Source organism: Stegostoma tigrinum, chromosome 44 (genome assembly GCF_030684315.1).
Source record: "Stegostoma tigrinum isolate sSteTig4 chromosome 44, sSteTig4.hap1, whole genome shotgun sequence".
Classification (NCBI taxonomy): Eukaryota; Metazoa; Chordata; class Chondrichthyes; order Orectolobiformes; family Stegostomatidae; genus Stegostoma; species Stegostoma tigrinum.
Window position 1 is genome coordinate 13386129 of NC_081397.1, and position 20578 is coordinate 13406706.

At 44.0% G+C, this 20578-nt stretch overlaps 1 protein-coding gene and 1 long non-coding RNA gene across 2 annotated transcripts in view; one reads left to right on the top strand and one right to left on the bottom strand.

Annotated features, from left to right (window-relative positions):
• The window catches only part of LOC132207182 (uncharacterized), a 245502-nt gene that overhangs the window by 4544 nt on the left and 220380 nt on the right, over window positions 1-20578 (bottom strand). The gene's annotated exons all lie outside the window — the stretch shown is intronic.
• On the top strand, window positions 245-19975 carry LOC132207257 (uncharacterized). The gene is made up of 4 exons (XR_009443381.1): window positions 245-374; window positions 1109-1190; window positions 13873-13984; window positions 18617-19975. It is a non-coding gene; the product is annotated as an uncharacterized LOC132207257 (long non-coding RNA).

Sequence of the window (20578 nt, forward strand, 5' to 3'; positions counted from 1 at the left end):
GGAGGTGACATGAGCAGAACAAAACATTGGCACATAGTTCACAATTATGCGCTTAATCTGCAGCACGCTTCATAGAATCACCATAGAATCCCTACAATGTGGAAACAGATACTTCAGCCCAACTAAAATTCCACACCGACCCACTGAAGAGCATCCCCTCCCAGACCCATTGCACCGCCATTTCCCTGCAACCCTGCATCCCTGCATTTCCCTTTGTCACACACAACCCAGAGGAGCGCATGCGTGAGGCCCTCCCCCAGCGCTGCCATTGACTCAGTGAGTGGAAGAGGTTTGTTTGAAACAGGCCGCAATGGAGAGAACAGCGCCCAGGGAAGCGAGGGAACAGCAGGCTCCTTCCAGCAGCGCATCGAGATGTGAGTCTGGGGCACAGAGGGGGCTCCGAGACCGGCATTGATTCGGGTTCAGTTCAGGGAGAACCGGGGGCTGTTGGTAAGAGGCGGAGCGGAGCAGGAGCTGGTCCCGGAACTTGGAGTGAGCGGCCTGGGGGCGGGGAGAGAGAGGCCTTTCTCGGGCTGTGTGTGGGCCTGCGGAGGGAGACACAGCGGCAAGAAGCTGCTGGGGGGTCAGTCTTGTGCTGTTCATCCTCTAAACTGGGATGAAAATTCGTTGTTCGGCTTCAGTTTCGCGCTGTTTTTGGACATAGTGCCGTGAACAGTGGAAACATAGACTAGAGGCATGTTATAACCCTGAAAAGGACAGGTATTTGAGTCCCCAGGTTAAATTTCTCACCTGAAATATTTAAAATAGCGCCCTTTGTTCCTCCTTTTCACAGGTAGTGTGTTGTGAGCTGGATATTGATCTGTGTATGCATGCCTGTTTCTTCGGATAGCCCCATGTATGAAAGTACAGTTGTTGCTCAGTTTCTGATTCTCACTCAGTTGATTTCGAATTATTTCAGGAAAAAAAAGTACCATGAGAATTCCCAGAAAAGGAGCAGATCTGGAGAACAGGGAATAAAGCCTCTGGTTCTGTTCAATTTGCTCGTTTTCTTCTTTTAAAAACAAACACACGTCCCAATGATTATGAACTTGATGTTATGTTGATTAGTTCAATACGGCCAGACTTTCTGTATATTGACTTCCTCCAGGCAAATACTTGAAGGACCAGGATGATGTTGTATTTCCTCGGTACAAAGCCAAATCTGACCAGTTACTGCTAACAATCAGCAGGTATGTAGCCCACTGACGTTGACACAAGTTTTGAAGGTGGATAGTCTGATTGGTCATCCGAAATAGACGCTCAGGAACAGCATTAAATCTGCATTGAACAAGGGCATTTTCCAAGTTACAATCAAGACAAACAATAGATCATGCTGCAACATAGTTTCAACAGCCATACCTCAGTGAGATGTTAAGTACAGAAATGGGAAGAACCTGTGCAACAAGAGTTACTAAAGTGGATGAAACATGTTTATATGAAGTTTATCAGTGACTGAGAAGGACAGAATTAATCCTTTGATGAATAATTCTCTCCTCCTCTCACTCTCACACACACACACTCTGACTGACTGAAGGTGTATGTTACAATGTGGAACAACTAAATTGTTTTTGTGTTCACTGCAAATCATAGAAAATTATAGACTCAAAATGATCTCCACTAACACCCTCAAGTTACAGAACTCTACAGCACAAGAGAAAGGCCCGTCAGCCCATTGCGTCTGCACCTTTTTTTTCAATGAACAACTTTTAAAATCCCAATCAGCCAGCATTCTATTTCCATGAATGTATTGAGGCTGAAGAGGAACTGCTATCCTCACCCTTATCATTTCTTCACCTTACAGGAGTTAATATTTCTTTTTTTTTCTTCAGTCTGGCAAGAAACATTGTGTATCTCTTTGAATTTTTTGTTTCAATTTTCTACAAAGGGCTTGATGTTCATGTCAACCTTCCCTGCAGCACAATCACGTTAGTCCTCATGGTACGGACAAACGTCAGTGTAATATTAATCCCTCAATCGTACAGAGTCAGTGAATATCTACTGTACCTGAGATGGTTGCAGACATCACGAAGCTAGCACTGCAGCTATTCGCAGGCTGATAACTGGAGAACTAATGTCAAATTGGCACTAACAGACACTGGCAGTGAGTGGAAGAAGTTCACAATTCCAACAATTACTGGAAACTAGTATGCAGAATGTAATGTCCCAGTGCAAGCACAGTGGGCTGAATGGTCTGCTTCCACGCTGCACCTCATCTTGATTCTGATCCTGGTGATGAAGTAAATGATATTCTGTTGTATAGAGTATTAGTTTAAAAATGTAACATAGAAATAGCCAGACAGGTGCAAAACAAAATTTTTAAGAAAGAGCACTAACGATGTCCAATACAAAAAAAAGAATCTAAATGTCTCATTGATACTACTGAAACCTGAAAAAACAAATCCCTTACTGAGACAGAGAATCAACATATGATACAATCGGTATATAAAACCCACACTCAGCACATAAACTGTAAATTGTGTTGTTGATTCAGAATGGTTCTCAGAGGAAACCAGCCCCATTTATATGACCCCTCCGAGATCCTGCCAACTGATAACGAACTAAGAAGTCTCAAAATGCCGAAGAGATTAAAATCCAGTCTCAACGCCCTATTAGCTATGTCAGAATGTGTTGCATATTCACAGAGAATATTACTGGCTGCAAGAGAATCAAGGCACATTGATACACAACAGTAGAAACTGACAGATACGGATTGATACCTACACTGACTCATTCACATTCCAGAAACACACAAAAGAAAATTGATGATGAAACACATATTCACATTCAAATAACAGAAACTGACAGGCATGGACTGATAATTTGACTTGGCCATTCACACAGCAAAAACTGACTGGAGAGATGGGGAAATGCAGCCTAACATTTATGTTGCAGATACTGACAGCAAGAATAATGTTGTTAGACACAAATTCGCAGAATAAAAACTGACTGTTACACATTGATAAATGCATTTGCCTATTCAAAGCCAGAAACTCATAGGTGGAAATTGATGGGTAAAATCACACATTCCCAAAGCAGAATGATTGTTTATAACAGTCTTGGTTTCAAATAACTGATGGGGGACAGATTGGTAACTTCACTCACCGATGCACAGAGCAGAAACTGACAGGCATAGAGCAATAACTACACTCATCTGCTGCCGTAGGTACTGATTGACAATGACATTTACATATTCACACAGAAGAAACTGACAGGTATTCACTGATAACTAAACTCATATATTGACATAACAGAAACTGCAAGTGATAGACTGAGAATTACACAAACATATTCACCAAGCAGAGGCTGAAAGTGTACAGATTGATAACTACACAACTGTATTTACACAGCAGTCTGAGAGGGATAGACTGAATGTTAAACTCACATGGACAGAACAGAAACTGACAGGCAGAAATCAGCAGTGAAACTCTCATTCTTTTAGCTGAAACTGACAGGTAGAGATTAATAACTAAATCCTCACATTCACAAACCAGAAACTGATAGGGGCAGAATAATAATGACATTGACATATGCACATAACAGAAAGTGATATGGACAGAATAAAAATATCACTCCCAGGCTCATTTGACATCATCTGAACAGTACGTTTGAACCACTAAATTCATTTTCACAGAAAAGTGTTTGCCAATTAAATATTGATAACTTTATTCCCAGATTGACAGAGCAGAAACTGATAGGCATATATTGATAACTGAAATCATACTCAAAGAGCAGAACCTGACAGGTACAGATCCATAACAGCACTCACATATTAACATATCAATTGCTATCTGTTAGTTCCAGCTAACATCATTCACATATTGACAAAGAAGTAACTGACAGATAAAAATAGACAACTATATTTATATATTCCCAGACCTGAAACTGGCAGGTACAGTGTGGTAAATACACTCATGCATTCACATATCAGACTGACAGGGACAAATTTAAAACACTATTTCACAGAGCACAAGTACAAGAATAGATTGATCACAGCAGCCATGCATTCACATAGCAGGACCTGACAGGTAAGGATTGATAATTATACTCATGTTTTGAAGTAGCAGATGCTTACAGCTAGAGATTAATTACTGCACTCACATATGCGCAGTACACAAACTGACAGATAACTGCACTCAAAATTTCCAATGGCAGAAACGAATATAAACAGATTGATAAATAAGCTCATATTTATATCGCAGAAATAGGCAGTGACTAACTACTTCTGTGTGAATATGTAAACATATTTATCAGTCAGTCTCTGTCAGTTTCTACAATGTGGATATATCAGTTTAGTTATCAGTCTGTCCTTGTCAGTTTCTGTGATGTGAATATGTGAGGGAAGTGCATTGGATGCCATCTGTATGGAGTTTAGTGAGGTATTTAGTGTATTAGTGAGAGTATTTAGAGTATTAGTGAGTTTAGTGAGGTCCAAAGATGGCTCAGTAACAGGAAACAACATGTAATGGTTGATTGCTGCCTTTGTGAATAGAAAGCTGTTTCAAGTGGTGCTCAGCATGGCTCAGTGTTGGGACCCCTGCTGTCCATTTTCTGCATTGATGATTTGGACTTGAATGTGGTGGGCTTATTTGAGAAGTTTGCAGACAACACAAACTTGGCCATGTAGTGGGTAGTGTAGAGGATAATTGTAAGATGCAAAATGGTACAGATAGTTTCATGGAGTCGGCAGGAAAATGGCAGATGGAGTTCAGCTCTGATAAGTGCGAGATAATGCACTTTGGAAGCTCAAACAGTAAATGGAATCAAAAATAATTGAGAATATGTTGAGAGCGGTAGATGAAGTGAGAGATCTTGGCGTGCAGGTGCACAGGTCACTAAAGGTAGCAGTACAAGTATTTAGAATTGTAAACAAGGCATGTAGAATGTTCCCCTTCATTGACAATGGTATGGAATACAAACGTAGGGATATAACTGTGAAACTGTATCTGGAAATGGTGAGTCTGCAACTGGAGTATTGTGTGCAGTTCTGGTCACCACGTTCCAGGAAGGATGTAATTGCTGTGGAGGGAATGCAGAGGAGATTTACCAGAATGTTGCCAGGGCTGGAGATTGTAGCTACGAGGAGAGTTTGCAGAGGTTGTGGTTATATTGCTTGGAATAGAGGAGGCTGAGGGGTGTCATGATTTTCGAAAACAAAACTGTGATAAGGAGAGACAGAGTGGACAGGAGGAACCTGCTTGGAGAAACTGTTCAAAAATCAGAGGTCATTGATTGAAGTGAAGTGGCTGAAGGATCGGAGGATTCTTAAGGATTTTTTTTGAACAGTACGCAACAGTCTGACCTCTTCTAGCCTACCAATGTTAGGAAGCAAGATGTGCCAGGAACTTTGAGGAAGGTGAAGATAGGTAAGTCCCCCGGGCCTGATGGGATTTATCCAAGGATTCTGTGGGAAGCGAGGGAAGAGATTGGAGGGCCCTTGGCAATGATCTCCTCGCCCTCACTGTCAACGGGTAGAGTGCTGGAAGATTGGAGAGTGGCAAACGTCAATCCCTTGTTCAAAAAAGGAAATCGGGATAACCCTGGAAATTACGGACCAGTTAGTCTTACGTCAGTGGTGGGCAAATTATTGCCAAGGGCTCTGAGAGGTAGGATTTCTGATCACTTAGAAAGGCACAGTTTGATTTGGGACAGTCAGCATGGATTTGTGAGGGGTAAAACATGCTTCACAAACCTTACTGAATTCTTTGAAGAGGTGACCAAACACGTGGATGAATGTAGAGCAGTGGATGTGGTATCCATGGATTTAAGTATGGCGTTTGATAAGGTTCCCCACAGTAGGCTCATGCAGAGGGTAAGGAGGCATGGGATAGAGGGAAATGTGGCAGATTGGATTCAGAATTGGCTGACCCTTAGGTGACAAAGGGTAGTAGTGGACGGAAAATATTTGACATAGTGTTCAATTACGAGTGGTGTACCACAAGGATCTGTTCTGGGTTCTCTTCCATTTGTGATTGTTGTAAATGATTTGGTTGAAGGCGTGGAAGAATGCATCAGCAAGTTCGCAGATGATACGAAGGTGGATCATGTTGTGGGTTACAAAAGTACATTGATAGTATACGGAGCTGGGTTAAGAATTGGTAAATGGAGTTTAACCTTGAAAAGTGTGAGATGATACATTTTGGAAGGACAAACTTGAAAGCAGAATACAGGGTTAGTGGAAAGTTTCTTGGCAGTGTGGAGGAGCAGAGGGATCTTGGGGTTCATGTTCACAGCTCCCTGAAAGCTACCAGCCAGGTGGATAGAGTTGTTAAGAAGGCGTATGTTGTGTTAGCTTTCATTGACAGAGGGATTGAGTTCAAGAGCCATGAAGTTATGCTCCAGCTATACAAAAGTCTGGTTCGTCCACACCTGGAATATTGAGTCCAGTTGTGGTCATGCCATTACAGGAAAGATGTAGAATCATTGGAAAAGGTGCAGACAAGATTTACCAGGATGTTGCCTGGAATGGAGGGAAGATCTTACGAGGAAAGGTTGGGAGAGCTTTGGCTTTTCTCTTTAGAGTGACGAAGATGAGAGATGACTTGATAGAGGTGTACAAAATGATCAGAGGTATAGATAGAATGGACAGCCAGAGACTTTTTCCTCGGGTGAAGGTAGCTATTGTGAGGGGGCAGAGTGTTAAAGTGAGTGGAGGTAGATATTGGGGAGAAGTCAGAGGTGGGCTCTTTACTCAGAGAGTGGTCGGGGTGTGGAATGCATTCTGGAAAGGAGAGTGGAGTCAGCCTCTTTCGGGCCATTTAAACAGCTATGAGACAGGCATATGGATGATAGCAATAGGTAGGAGTGGAGGTTAGATAGACATGAGGATTAGGGGAGACGTTCGGCACAACATCGTCGGCCGAGGGGGCGGGGGGGTGGGTGGGTGTGGTAGCGGGGGGGTGGGCGGGTGGGGTAGCGGGTGTGCGGAGGGGCGGGTGGGGGGTGGGGGTGCGGCAGTGGTAGTGCTCCGCCATTCTTTCTGAAGCCAATGGTCAGTTCTTTAGTTTTTCCAACATTGAGAGAGAGGTCGCCTTCACTGCACCATGTCATCAAGCCCTCTATCTCCCTTCTGGGTTTTGACTCCTGGTTGTTCCATATGTGTCCCACCATGATGGTGTCATCAGCAAACTTGTAGATGGTGTTCATTTGGAAATTGGCCCCACAGTGTTGGGTGTACAGTAGGGGCCTGAGGTTGCATCCTTGGCGGGTGGCCTCCAGTGTTGTGTGTTATTGTAGAGGAGATGCAAATGTCTGTCTTCACTGATTGCAGTCTATGGGTTAGAAATTTGAGGATCCAGTTGCAGTGGGTGGAGCCGAGACCAAGGTCACAGAGTTTTGAGATCAGTCTGCACAGGGTAACAGTGTATAGATGTTCCAGGGATGAATAATCTCCTACAACCTCTTGATTCAGGCAGAAGATACAGAAGCCCGAACAGGTTCAGGGGCAGCTTCTTTCTGTTCATTATTAAATTGATGAATCGACTCTTTGGCCTCAAATAATGATGATCTTGCTAATGTTGTTCTCTCCGAGTGCGCACGCTGTGAAATGTAACCTGCATTCCTCTCTGAGTTGTTTTGTTCTGTACATCCTTGCTGACTGTGATCGGCCTGTACTGCTCGTAAACAGAGCATTTCACTGTCTCTCGCTACATGTGAATTTATTAAAACAAAATTAACAGAACATATACTGACAGGTACATATTTGTAACTACACTCACGCATTCAACAAATGGGAACTGACAGATATAGATCGATGACGAAACTCACATATCCATATACCCACTTGCAGTATGTGGTCCCACTCATGCAGCTGTATCAGTGTTGGTTAGCTTTTGGATCTCACTCAACCAGGTATTCGAATTTTAAGAAAAAAAAATAGACAAGGAGAAGCTCAGGCTAGGAGTAGAATCTGACCGTGGTTCTGTTCAAATAAATAGCTCGAAACAAACAATCCTAATGAATAATTAACTGAATGTTACATTGGCAATATCAATCTGATCAATCTCAACTGATGTTAGTTTACAGGAGGTATTCCTTCTTCCTCCAGGCCAATACTTGAAGGACCAGGACAATTTAGTGTTTTCTCAGTACAAAGCCAATTGTGACCAGCATCTTACAGCAACCACCAGGTATGTTACACTGTCAGAGCATAGAATATCCTAGCCACAGTGATAGCAGATTCAATGTCACACATTGAATGCAATTTCCAGAGAGATGTGTTCTAACCAAGAGTCAAACACCATTGAGGAAGTACCAGTGTATATCTTTTATTTGTGCTGTCACTTCCAGCCCCCCAGTTCGAAACCATTTCACTTTTGAGGAATGACAGACTGAATCCTCATCCAAAATATATACACAGGAACAGCATGAAATCTGCATTTAGTAAGGGTACTTTTAGTGTTACAGTCAAGTGAACACATAGATGATGCTGTTAGTTTGACCAACCACATGGGAAGTAGATATGGAGTACAGATATTGAAGCAAACATTTCAGTTAGCAGTAACAGATAGACAATTATTATTTCCATGAATATTTGTCTCAATAGTCACAAAACTTAAATAAGGTGAATTCCAAATGCACGTGCTGTGCCAAAGACTGACATTGAGAGAATTGCTAATATACACTCTCACTCCCTCTCTTGCACCCTCCTCTCTCTCTCTCTCTCACTATCAAATGCATAAACCATCCCAACACACATTCCAACATATAATAGCCATGCAATACCATATACATTGCAAGCAACAAGAAACTGTCACATCTGGAATGATTTCTACTCACAGAACCATTGTCAGAGAGGCCTGCAGTCCTTCACATTATTGAGTCTGTACCGAGAATTCTCATCCCATTCATTCAACATTTCATTCACATAAATGTATGATAGCAGCAGAGGAGCTGCCATCCCCACCTTTATCGCAACATCATTCTCCTTTTCTTCACCTTTCAGGAATAGAATTTGCTTTGTCTTTTTCAGTCCAGCAAGAAACCTCTGGTACCCCTTTCAAAATTAATCTCAATTTTCTATAAAGAGCCTGACATTCCTCCTGGCCCTCCCTTGGATGTATTGCAGAGAAATACCAAGATATCTGAATACAATTTTCACAATAAATCAGTTTAATCAATTGGTTACTTTTCAAAGCAGTGCACAAAATAAAAATAGACAAAATTGGTTTGCTTGGTAGGTTTGTGAAATACTCCTTTTGTTTCAAAGCAGAGTTGAACAGTGTTGATTGTTCAATAAATTGAAATTCACACTTTAAATCTGCTGCACTGCAAGACAGAAAATAAACTTCCTTTTCCTTTCCACTTCCCTCCCATAGAACAACACAAGAGTACCAGTAATTGCTTCCACCATCACGGCACAGAGCAGGGTCATGTCCTGTCTACATCAGGGAATAAGTTCCCCGTTTGTCTTTTCTGTCCAAGCGACACTGTGTGGTCAGGCAGCTGCAATGCAGTTGAATTGTTCACTGCCATTGGCTTTCACAGTTTACACTGATTGCTACTTTAGCATTACTCAGAAAAGCATATCACTACACACTGAAAAAGAAACGGATGTTATTCTGACAGTCAACACTTTATATCATTAATCCCCATTCAACTCTACACTATACAAGTTACAAAGGCCCATTGTGTTTCCAGTCTTGAATCTGAGGAACAGCACAGTATCCCTTTTGTAGCAGTGTGTTGCCTTTCACTTGCACATGATTCCCACAGGCACCAACAATTAAAAATCTTCGGTGGTTTCCCATTCACTACAGGAGACGGGAACTGAGATACAGACTGGCAGCACGAGGGAAAACTCACTCACACACAGCCAGTGGATGCTAAAAGGAAAAGAATGAAGTACGGCCTCTCAGTAATTTCCAGATATGAACTGACTCTCAAAATCTCTGATTACACCTGAGGATATTGGACTATTACAGTGCCCAGTAGTGACAGATAGATTCTACTGCGCACTCAACCTCATGCACAATGTAAAAACAAACTGAGACTGAAATGCAATGCAGTTGAGTGCAATTGAAAAGAGTTTGACAGAGTTTACTACTCCGACACAAACCACAACTGAACATACGAAAATGAGATCCATGTACTCTCCCTGAGACTGTGGGAAACATATCAAAACTACCACGATCGTTATGAAAAGCCAGATACCCACAGAACTTATGTCATATTGGCCTTTACAAATAGACGCTGACAATGAGTAGATGCAGTTCACATTCCTAACAATTACTGCGGAACTGCTGCATAAAAAATTCCCAGTACAGAGACAGTGGGCTGAATGGTCTGCTCCTATGCTGTACCATATCTGTGATTCTGATTTTGGTGAGAAACTAGCAGTTTAATCAGTGGTACCACAGATCTCAGGCTGTCTGACCAAATAGGAAATATGTGACAATTTGTCAGAATGGTTCTCAGAATAAAGCAGTTCCCCTCCTGTTATCACCCCATGTCCTGAACTTCCTCACCCCCCTCACCTACCACACGGACTGACACTCAACTCATAAATCACACAATGCAGAAAAGATTCAGAGCCAGCCTCTAACAATAGCTATCACAGAGTGATTTGTACAGTCACAGAAAATAATACTGGCCTTCAGAGACTTAGCCATTTTGATACATGAGGAGAAACTGACACGTACAGATTGATAACTACACCCACTTGTTCATATTGCCGAAACACCCAAATGATGACAACACATTGACTACAATGTAAAGGTGTGACTGTAGTTATCAGTCTCTCTTGGTTTCTGCTAATGTCAGTCATGCATTCGCATTGCAGGAACTGTCAGGGAGAGATGAATAACTTCACCCTCATTCTCAAAGCTAAAATGGGCATACGCAATGATAACTACACTCCCAGTTTCACAGAGCAGAAACTGACAAGTATAGTCTGTTAACTAGACTCTCCTATTTACAGAGCAGAATCTCACAGGTACATGTTGGGAACAGCTCCCACACATTCACCAAGCAGGAACTGACAGGTGTACTTCGATAAGTGCATTTACACACTGACAAGGCAGAAATGGAGAGGCATAGGCTGGGAACTCATATTCACACAACAGAAACTGACAGATACAGATTAATGTTGTCACTCTCAATTCTCAGAGCAGAAACTGACAGATACAGGCTGGTAAATACAGTCATACATTTACATTTGAGAAACTGACAGGTATATGTCGACAAATATATTGATTATAGAAATGATTTGGAGTTGGGTATTGAGGATAAAATCTCTAAATGTGCAGGTGATACTAAGCCAGGGAGAAGAGTGAATTGTGCGGATGATACTGAGTGACTTCACAGGGACATTGACAAGTTGGCCAAATGGGCAGATACCTGGCAGATAAATTTCAATGCAGAAAAATATGAGCTCGTGCATTTTGCGAATAAAAACACAGAGAAACAAAACAAGCTTAAGGGTACAGCTTTGAGGGGAGTATTGGAGCAGTGAGATCTTGGGGTTCATGTGCATTATTCTCTGAAGGTGGCCAGGCAAGTTGAAACAGTTGAGAAGCAGGTTCAAAGGATCTTTGAATTTAAAAATAGAGGCATTGAGTCTCAAAGGAAGGACGTAATGCTACGCCTCTACAAATCATTGCTAAGACCACATTGCTCAGACTAGATTTGTGTTCAGTTCTGGACACCTTATTTAAGGAAGAAGCCTCTGGGGAGGGTTCAAAGAAGATTACTAGAATGATAGCAGGATTTTACTGACAAGGAAAGATTAATGAAATCAGGCTTATTCCCCTTGGAGCAGAGAAGATTAAAAGGAAACCTTATGGAGGTGTTCACAATTATGAAGAATTTTGAGAGAGTGAAGTTCAATACTCTATTTACACTATGTCAGTAACCAGAGGTCACAATTTCAAGACTGTCACCAAGACAGCGAGGAGTGAGATGAGGAGAAACATCTTTCCTCGGAGCATTGTTAGGATTTGGAATGCGCTGCCTGGGAGAGTAGTGGAGGTGGATTCCATGTGAGGTATGAAAAGAGAGCTGGATATATATTTGAAAATGAAGAAGTTTAGAGGGTCATGTAGATGGGGCTGGAGAACAATCCTGCCTATAATTATTTCCAGCTCACCACAATTATAAAATAAATGCAAAGTAGATTCAGTTCTTTATGTCATCTGTCCTGACCCACTAAATGGGAGATTAAGTAGTTATTCAAGTTAGGAATGGACAGCACAAAATCTCAAATCCCTGCCATCATGGGTCAGATCATGTTACAGCAGAAGAGATTGGCCCACTCAGAGTTATGTGAGAGACAGTTATTCCGATGGCTTCTCAAGGCAAATTCATGTTTGGAGTTGATGTCTGGCTGAGTGAATGGGAAGAAAGCTTAGCCATTTATCAGCTGCAGAAACCTGACGCTCCTCTGTCCTCTCTTCCTTCTCCCCCTTATTTGCTGGAAGGAACAATTGCTATCCATCAATTTGTGAGGCATTGAAGGGATTCTTCTGTGCTGTCTCACAATGTCCGCGGAAGATTGACAGAAACATTTCCCTCTTCACCTTGACCTGGTTCCTCATCCCCTCGCATATCTGTGTGCCTCAGGGTGGTGTATGTGATGCAGGATGGTTGCTGGTCTGCTTGCTCAGCCTGAAAATAGGACAATACAGAAACATAGCAAATGAGGAGCAGGAGCAAAATCGGTGGCCTCATGGACAGTGAAGGTGGTTATCTCAGAGTACATTGGGAACTTGATCAACTGGGCCAATGGGCCAAGGACTGGCAGGTAGAGTTTAATTTAGACAAATATAGTGGTGTTGCATTTTTGCTGAGGCAAACCAGGGCAGGTTAATGGTAGGGCCCTGGGGAGTGTTGTCAAACAGAGGGATCGATGGGTGCAGGCACATAGTTGCATAAAGTGGAGTCCCAGGCAGACGGCAAGTTTGGAACAGTTGCCTTCATCAGTTCCAACACTGAATGTAGGAGTTGGGATGTTATGATGTGGCTGTACAAGACATTTTGCCCCTAAGAACTCCATGCAACTAATTGAACAACATTCACTGCTCTGGTCCCGACTACATTCTGTGACAGAGAATCCCATTGGCTCCCCACCCTCAGCCCTTCCCCATCTCCTTTAGACTGTGACCCCCTGAGTGTGGACTCACGTGCCCTCAGCCCCAACTCCAGCCATCAGCAACATCTGTGTTTACCCCTATTAAGTCCCATTGAAGTTTCACAGGTTTCTATGAGATCGACCCTCAATCTTCTAAACTCCAGTGAATATAATCCCCACCAATCTAGTCTTTCCTTGTCCATCAGGCCTGCCATCCCAGGATTCAGTTTGGGAAACTTCAGCTACACTCCCTCCATAGCCAGTACATCCTTCCACAGAGACGGAGACCCCAGACTGCAGACACAATACAGCAGAAGTGGTCTCTCCCTGTACAATTGCAGCAAGACAGCCTTGCTCCTGGACTGGAACCTTCTCACTATGAAGGCCAACATCCCATTTCCCTTCTTCACCATCTGCTGTTCCTGTAATGCTCACTGTCAGTGACTGGTGTATGAGGTACATCCAGGTCTTGGAGCACCCCGACATCCCAATCCGGCGGATAAAAACCCAGTTTCCTGGTTTTGCACCCAAAGCAGATCATGTCACTCTGATCTACATTAAACTGTTGGAATCATCTCAGTGTTGAGTCTACAAGCTGGACATTCGGAGGGGGTGGGTGGTGAACGTGGGGATATGGAGGGAGTGGATGGTGAGAATAACAAACTTTATCTGGAAGACACTGAGAGTTTATTTCATGAGCTGTGAACATCTGGGGTTGTTACACAGACCAGTTCCTCTTAGAAAAGCACACAGTTGGAACAACGTTGAAACGGAGGATGACGAATGTTATTTCTCTGTACTCTGAACAGGATGTGGCAAGTGGATGCCAATCTCAAAATAGCCTTGAATGGATCGACGTGCTCGGCCTGAAGGCAATGAGGAGTTTGCAAAGGGTGAGGAGTCACGTGCAGAGCAGATCAGGTGAGAATGGCAGATTTTGCTCCCATAAGAACCGTCAGAGACAGGAATGGGAGTAGGCCATTCGGTCCCTCGATCCTGCTCCACGATTCAATAGGACTGTGCCTGATCCAACATTCCTCATGTCCACTTTCCTGCCCTTCCCTTTGATTCCCCAATTGATCAAGAATCTGTCAATCTCAGCCTTAAATCTGCCTTCCCCCTGCTGCCACAAATACACACAGCTCCCTGTAGCATGGAGTTCCAAAGTCTCTTATCTCCCTGAGAGAAGAAATAACTTCTCATGTCAGTCTTCACTAGTGAACCAGATTGTTCTTTGCTTCTTACAATGGTCATCATTAGAGGCTTAACTCCAGATCTGTTTTGTTTAAAGTAGAAGTCAAAATCCACCGCATGCCACAGCAAGATTTAAATTCAAGTCCTCACAGTATATCCCAGCCATCTGACAGAATAGGATATTGCCTCCCCATTATTTCAGAAATTGAAAATGAATCATATCAAAGTGCGGTGTTCAGGTCAGTATAATTTGCCCCACACCATTGAGCCAAACATCGACATCAGTGGAATCCCTCCATTGTAGAAGTAGGCCATTGAGTGCATAGCAACCCTCTGAACAGCATCCCACACAGACCCATTCCTCGAACCCGTTCACTTCCCATGGTTAATCTCCCTAATCTACCCACCCCTGGACACTATGAGCAATTTAGCATGACCAATCCACCGAACCTGCACACCTTTAGACAATGGGAGAAGACTGGAGCACCCGGTGGAAACCACACAGACAATATGAGGCAGCAGTGCTAACCACTGAGCCACCGTGTTGCCCAGTGTTTTTGCCATGTAGGGCTTGCTTAGCTCAGTTGACTGTCTGGTCGTGCTGAAAGCGTGTGGTTCAGTTTCTGCACTGGTTGAGTTTGCTGGGAATGATCGTCGCCCTTTGCCTTCGATGTGGTGACCCTCAGGTTAAACAGTAAAACACTTGTTGCTGTTGTGTCCCTCTCTCTGTCCCTTTCTCTGTCCCTCTCTCTCTGTCCCTCTTTCTCTGTCCCTCTTTCTCTGTCCCTCTCTCTGTCCCTCTCTCTCTGTCCCTCTTTCTCTGTCCCTCTCTCTCTGTCCCTCTCTCTCTGTCCCTCTTTCTCTGTCCCTCTTTCTCTGTCCCTCTCTCTCTGTCCCTCTCTCTCTGTCCCTCTCTCTCTGTCCCTCTTTCTCTGTCCCTCTCTCTCTGTCCCTCTCTCTCTGTCCCTCTCTCTCTGTCCCTCACTCTCTGTCCCTCACTCTCTGTCCCTCACTCTCTGTCCCTCACTCTCTGTCCCTCTCTCTCTGTCCCTCTCTCTCTGTCCCTCTTTCTCTGTCCCTCTCTCTCTGTCCCTCTCTCTCTCTGTCCCTCTCTCTCTCTGTCCCTCTCTCTCTGTCCCTCACTCTCTGTCCCTCACTCTCTGTCCCTCACTCTCTGTCCCTCACTCTCTGTCCCTCTCTCTCTGTCTCTCTCTCTCTGCAAGGAGACAACGGTGACTCTACATGAACCACCTGCTATAAACATAACTTTGCAGGTTAAAAATTAACTGCCAGCTTTTTCACTACATAATAACTTACATGTTTCCCGCCTGATGCAACATCACAGTGAGCTGTAAATAAAAGAAAAGACACTTTATTGACATAATGTATCTAAATGCACGGGGAGAGTGTGTAGAGGCAGATTCACCAGGATGTTGCTTTCGACACTGGAGAGTGCCAGTGATGGAGAGAGATTGGACAGACTGGGGTTCTTATCGTCAGAGCAGAGGAGATTGAGATGCTGGACACGATTGGGATGTATCAAATGATGAGGGACCATAGATTGGGTGAGCAGGAAGAAACGTTTCCTCCTTGATGGAGGGACCAATGAGGTACAACGTTTTCACCCAGAGGCTGGTGGGGAACCTGGAAATCGCTACCTGCGAAGGTGGGAGAGGCAGAAACCCTCATCACATTGAAGATGGATTTTGATGTGCACCTGGGATGCCAAGGCAATGGGCTGAGTGCTGGGGAAATGGAATTAGAGAATGGTGAGGTGGTTGTTTTTAACTGGCACAGGCTCGATGGGCCTTTTATTGGCGCTGGAGACCTCTCCGACACTGTGACTAGCTCACTTTGGGATGTGTGTTCTACATCCAGTATACTACTTAGATGTAACGCGATTTTGTCCATGTCATTTTCTGAGGTAAGGGGTTTGTCTTATGAGGAGAGATTGAGCAGTTTCGGCCAATAATCTCTGGAGTTTAGAAGCATGAGAGAAGATCTAACTGAGGGATATAAGATGGAAAGGAGAAGGAAAGAGAATGATTGCTCATGTGGGACTATCTAGCACAAGAGTTCAACATTTCAGGAGAAGGTGGTGGTACAGATTGAAAACAGAGAGAAGGAGGAATGGCTTCTCTCCAAGGGAGAGAGGGATGTGAATCTGGGGAATTTGCTGTGCTGTGTGTACTGCTGTTCCCGAGTGTGTGGGGAATGTTGGGACACTGAATAAGTTGGAGGAGGAGACAGACAGATTTGTAATCTATGATGGGGAATGGGAGTCGGGGCAGGAAACTGGATCTGAGGCCAAGATAGGATCAGCTGTGCCGTATCAAATGGGGCCATAGGCACCCAAGAGGCGGAATGGTCTCCTCCTGCTCCTAGCCCTGAAGTTGTATTGGTCAATCAGTTGCCTGAGCGCATTTTAGTGTGGGTGGTACAGACAGTAGCGACAGAAAGCTCTTATTCTGAGGTGCTAAAGTGTGTAATCCATTACAGGTCACTCAGTAAGAGTCAATGTAAGACCCATATGATAACAGCAAAATTAGGCTGTTTGGCCCATCGAGTCCGCTCTGCCATATGATTGTGGCCGAGAACCCCATTCTCCTGCCTTCTCCCCCTCGGCCTTGATCTCTTTACCAATCAAGAACCTATCTATCACTGTCTTAAAGACATTCAATGAGTTCCGCAGATTCGCCACCCTCTGGCTGAAGAAGTTCCTGCTCATCTCAGTTCGAAAAGATCATCCCTTCATGCCAAGGCTGTGCCCCTCATGTCATGGTCTCTATCCAGGCCTCTCAGTATTCTGTAAGTTTGAATCGGATTCTCCCTCATCCTTTTAAGCTCCATTGAGCACAGACACACAGTCCTCCCCACTCCTCATTAGACAAGCCTGGGATCTTGTAAATCTCCTGTGGACCCCCATCCAAGGCCAGCACATCCTTCCTGAAATACAGGGCCCAAAGCTGCTCACAATATTCCAAATACGATCTGACCAGAGCCTTATACAGCTTCAGTAGTACATCTGTTCTTGTATTCTAGCCCTCTTGAAATGAACTGCCGAATGAACTTGCATGTTAACCTGAAGAGAATCCTGAAGTAAGGCTTTAGATTTCCGAAGACTTCCCCCTTTGAAAAATGGTCGATGCCTCTATTCCCACCAAAGTGCATAACCTCACACTTTTCCCCATTGTATTCCATATGCTATATCTTTGCCCTCTCTCCGAGCCTGTTCAATTCCTTCGGCAGCCTCTCTGCTTCCTCACCATTACCTGTCCCTCCACCGAACTTCCGGTCACCAAAGAAACAGGAAATGACAATGCTCCTCGTATGAACAATGCTGGACCCAGAGCGAATGGCTCCTTGCCCCAGAGACCCAGGCCAGAAGGGACCACACTCAGACATTAAGCAGTTGTAATGCGGTAACAAACAGATTGATGTTCCAGTGTCCAAACTTTCGGTGTCTCCTTGAAACAAAATGAACAATATAGCAGTTAGCTCTCAGTGTACATTTCCCTCTTCCAATTCAATTCAATGACTGCTGCTTGGAATTCCCGTGTGTGTCTATGTTTGGCTTGGACTACTATGGTTACCATGTCCCAGTTAAACTGATGGCCTTCACTGTCAGTGTACCAATATTAAGAAGAGTTTATTGTGCCATTTTGCTGCTGGCAGATGTTCATGTGTCCTGATGGCTAGTTTCCTTCCTGTCTGTCTAAGGTAATGGTTTCAGCAGTTGTTGCTTGGTATTTTGTCGACCACATTGGTTTTGCATGTTGTGAGAATGCGGTCTTTCATCATTGTGAGTATTTATCATAAAGTGGCTGTGGGCCTGTGTGCTCCCCTGATTCCTAGTGGTCTTAGGAGACTTCTTGTCTGTTCTGATATGTTCTTGATGTAGGGAATGTGGTCAGTGTGTTAGGGCGTACTATGTCCTCCTGTTGTCCGAAATAAATGTTGACTCCCGGGGTAACTCCATCCTGACTGTATACCACTGTGCCACCACCTCTGCAGGGTCTGTCCTGCTGGTGGGACATGACATCTCCAGGGATGGTGATGGTGGTGTCTGGGACATTGTCTGTAAGGTATGATTCTGAGTATAATGCTGACTCTCCGGATTTTGACACGAGCCCCCACATGTTAGGAAGCAGGACGTGGCAGGGCTGACAGGGCTGTTTCAGGTCTGTTGTCTTTTCCGGTGCCTAGGTCGATGCTGGGTGATCCATCCCATTTCATTTCATTATTCAGAACTTGTAGCGATGAATACGACTGAATGGCTTGCTCTTTCATTTCAAAGGGTCAACCCTGATTACAGGTCACTGGACTTGAAACATTAACTTTGTTTCTCTCTCTCCACAGATGCTGCCAGACCTGCTGAGTTTCACCAGAACTTTGTGTTTCTCACCTGCAACATTAAGTTTGTTCCTCTTTCTCTCCCTCTCCATAATCCGGCTAAGATTTTGAAATTTGCCATTCTTGCTGTCTTCTCCTGATTGATGCAAGATGAAAAGCTTCAAACAGAATCTGTTCATTTTCCAGGTGCAGTCCTGCCAAGTGAATCTCGTCAAAGATTTCCAACTTCCCAAAGTGGTCTGCATCTACTTAATGACCTAATCTTCTGGTGGCGGGGTGGGGTGGGAGGTTGGCATTGGGGGGTGGGTTTTATGGGGGTGAGCTGTCAACTTCAGAGAGATACATGATCGCTATAACGGTTTGTACAAAGTACAGCTTTCTGTCGACATTTACTTTTTAAAAAGCAATTGGTGCATCAATTACAGATCATGGTCAATTCACCACAGTCTTACCAGATCATTAGAGCTGCTGTCCCGTTGGAGAGAGGGGATTGGATGGTGATGGAACCTGAGGGTCACTGCGCCTCAGGTGATGGAGAGATTCAAAAGGAGAGTCCTTCACGGTAACCCCATCCGGTGTATGAATTGAACCCACGCTGTTACCAATCTAATGCATCACAAAGCAGCCATCGAGGAAAGCCCCCCCTCCCCCCAACCACGTCCACTTCTGAGACAGGAATAGTCGCTGATCTGTAGAGTGGTTGTAATTACAAAACAAATAGCCTTGCCCCTCTCCCCACCCCAACGTCATTGGAGATAAAGAGCTTTGTAATGATACTGTAACTTTAAGAGATTATTTTGTCCTGGTTTCTTTTGAGAGAGAGATTGAATGAGAGGTGTCGAGCTCGCTGGTGAAGACCGCTTGACTAAACAGCTTGAGTTTTATTTTGTCCAGGCTGAATGAGTGTGGCCAGCTCTCAGATCAGGATTTCTCGGTTTTGTTTCATTTCACGTGCATCTGAAGCTGTTGGGGTCTCAAATGCCTTTGAAGCTTCAGTGGATGTCTCCCGGCTCCTGCTGTCTCTGTATTTTCTGTTGACTCTTTACCCTCCTGGATTGGAGTTCTGCACGTGAGAACCTGTGTCTCAATTTTACATGTTTGTCAAGGAGTGTGTTTATGGGATGTTACTATTTTGAATCAGTTAATTAGCAATAGTTACTGTATCTACTGTTCTGTTACATTTCCAACAGAGTTAAGTTATTCTTATTTCTTCCTTCTTTTGTTGCATTTTAACTGTCGTGTTTAAATCCATTGTTTTGTTTAACATTGAGTTGTTGCCCAATTGCATTGCATCTGAAACAAGCACTTCACGTTCACTTTTAAAAATAAAGTTCGGGTAGAGACTACCTTCTGAAAATACTTTGAGGGGGTCTGGCCTGGTCTAGTCTTGTCCATAACAGACTGAATAATTCCAAAGATTTATCTTGGGAAGACACACTGAGCAGTTTTGGCCGATACTCTCTGGACTTCAGAAGAATCAGAGGAGATCCAACTGAGGGATCCAAAATGCTAAATTTGAGGGATTGACAAAGGAGATGGAGAGAGGATGTTTCCTCATGTGGGAAAATCTACAATGAGATGACATCAAGTCAAGATAAGGGGTTGGGGCAGCTTGAAAATGGAGATGAGGAGGAATGGCTTCTCTCAAAGGTTGGGGAGAAGGGGCATGTCTAATCTGCACATCCATTGGAGCATACCAGGAAACAGAAGCACCTGGAGGAAACCCACTCCATCACAGGGAAAATGTGCAAACTTCACACAGACAGTCACCTGAGGCTAAAATCGAAGCTGGATCCCTCACACTGTGCAGCAGCAGCGCTAACCACTGAGCCACTATGTCACCCATTGAGCCTGTTCCACCTTTCAGTCTGTGCCTTCACACCATTAACTTGCCTTTAGCCCCATCCCCTTATTATCTCAGCCAAACAAAAATCTGTCAGATTGGAAACTAACCACTGATCCAGCCAC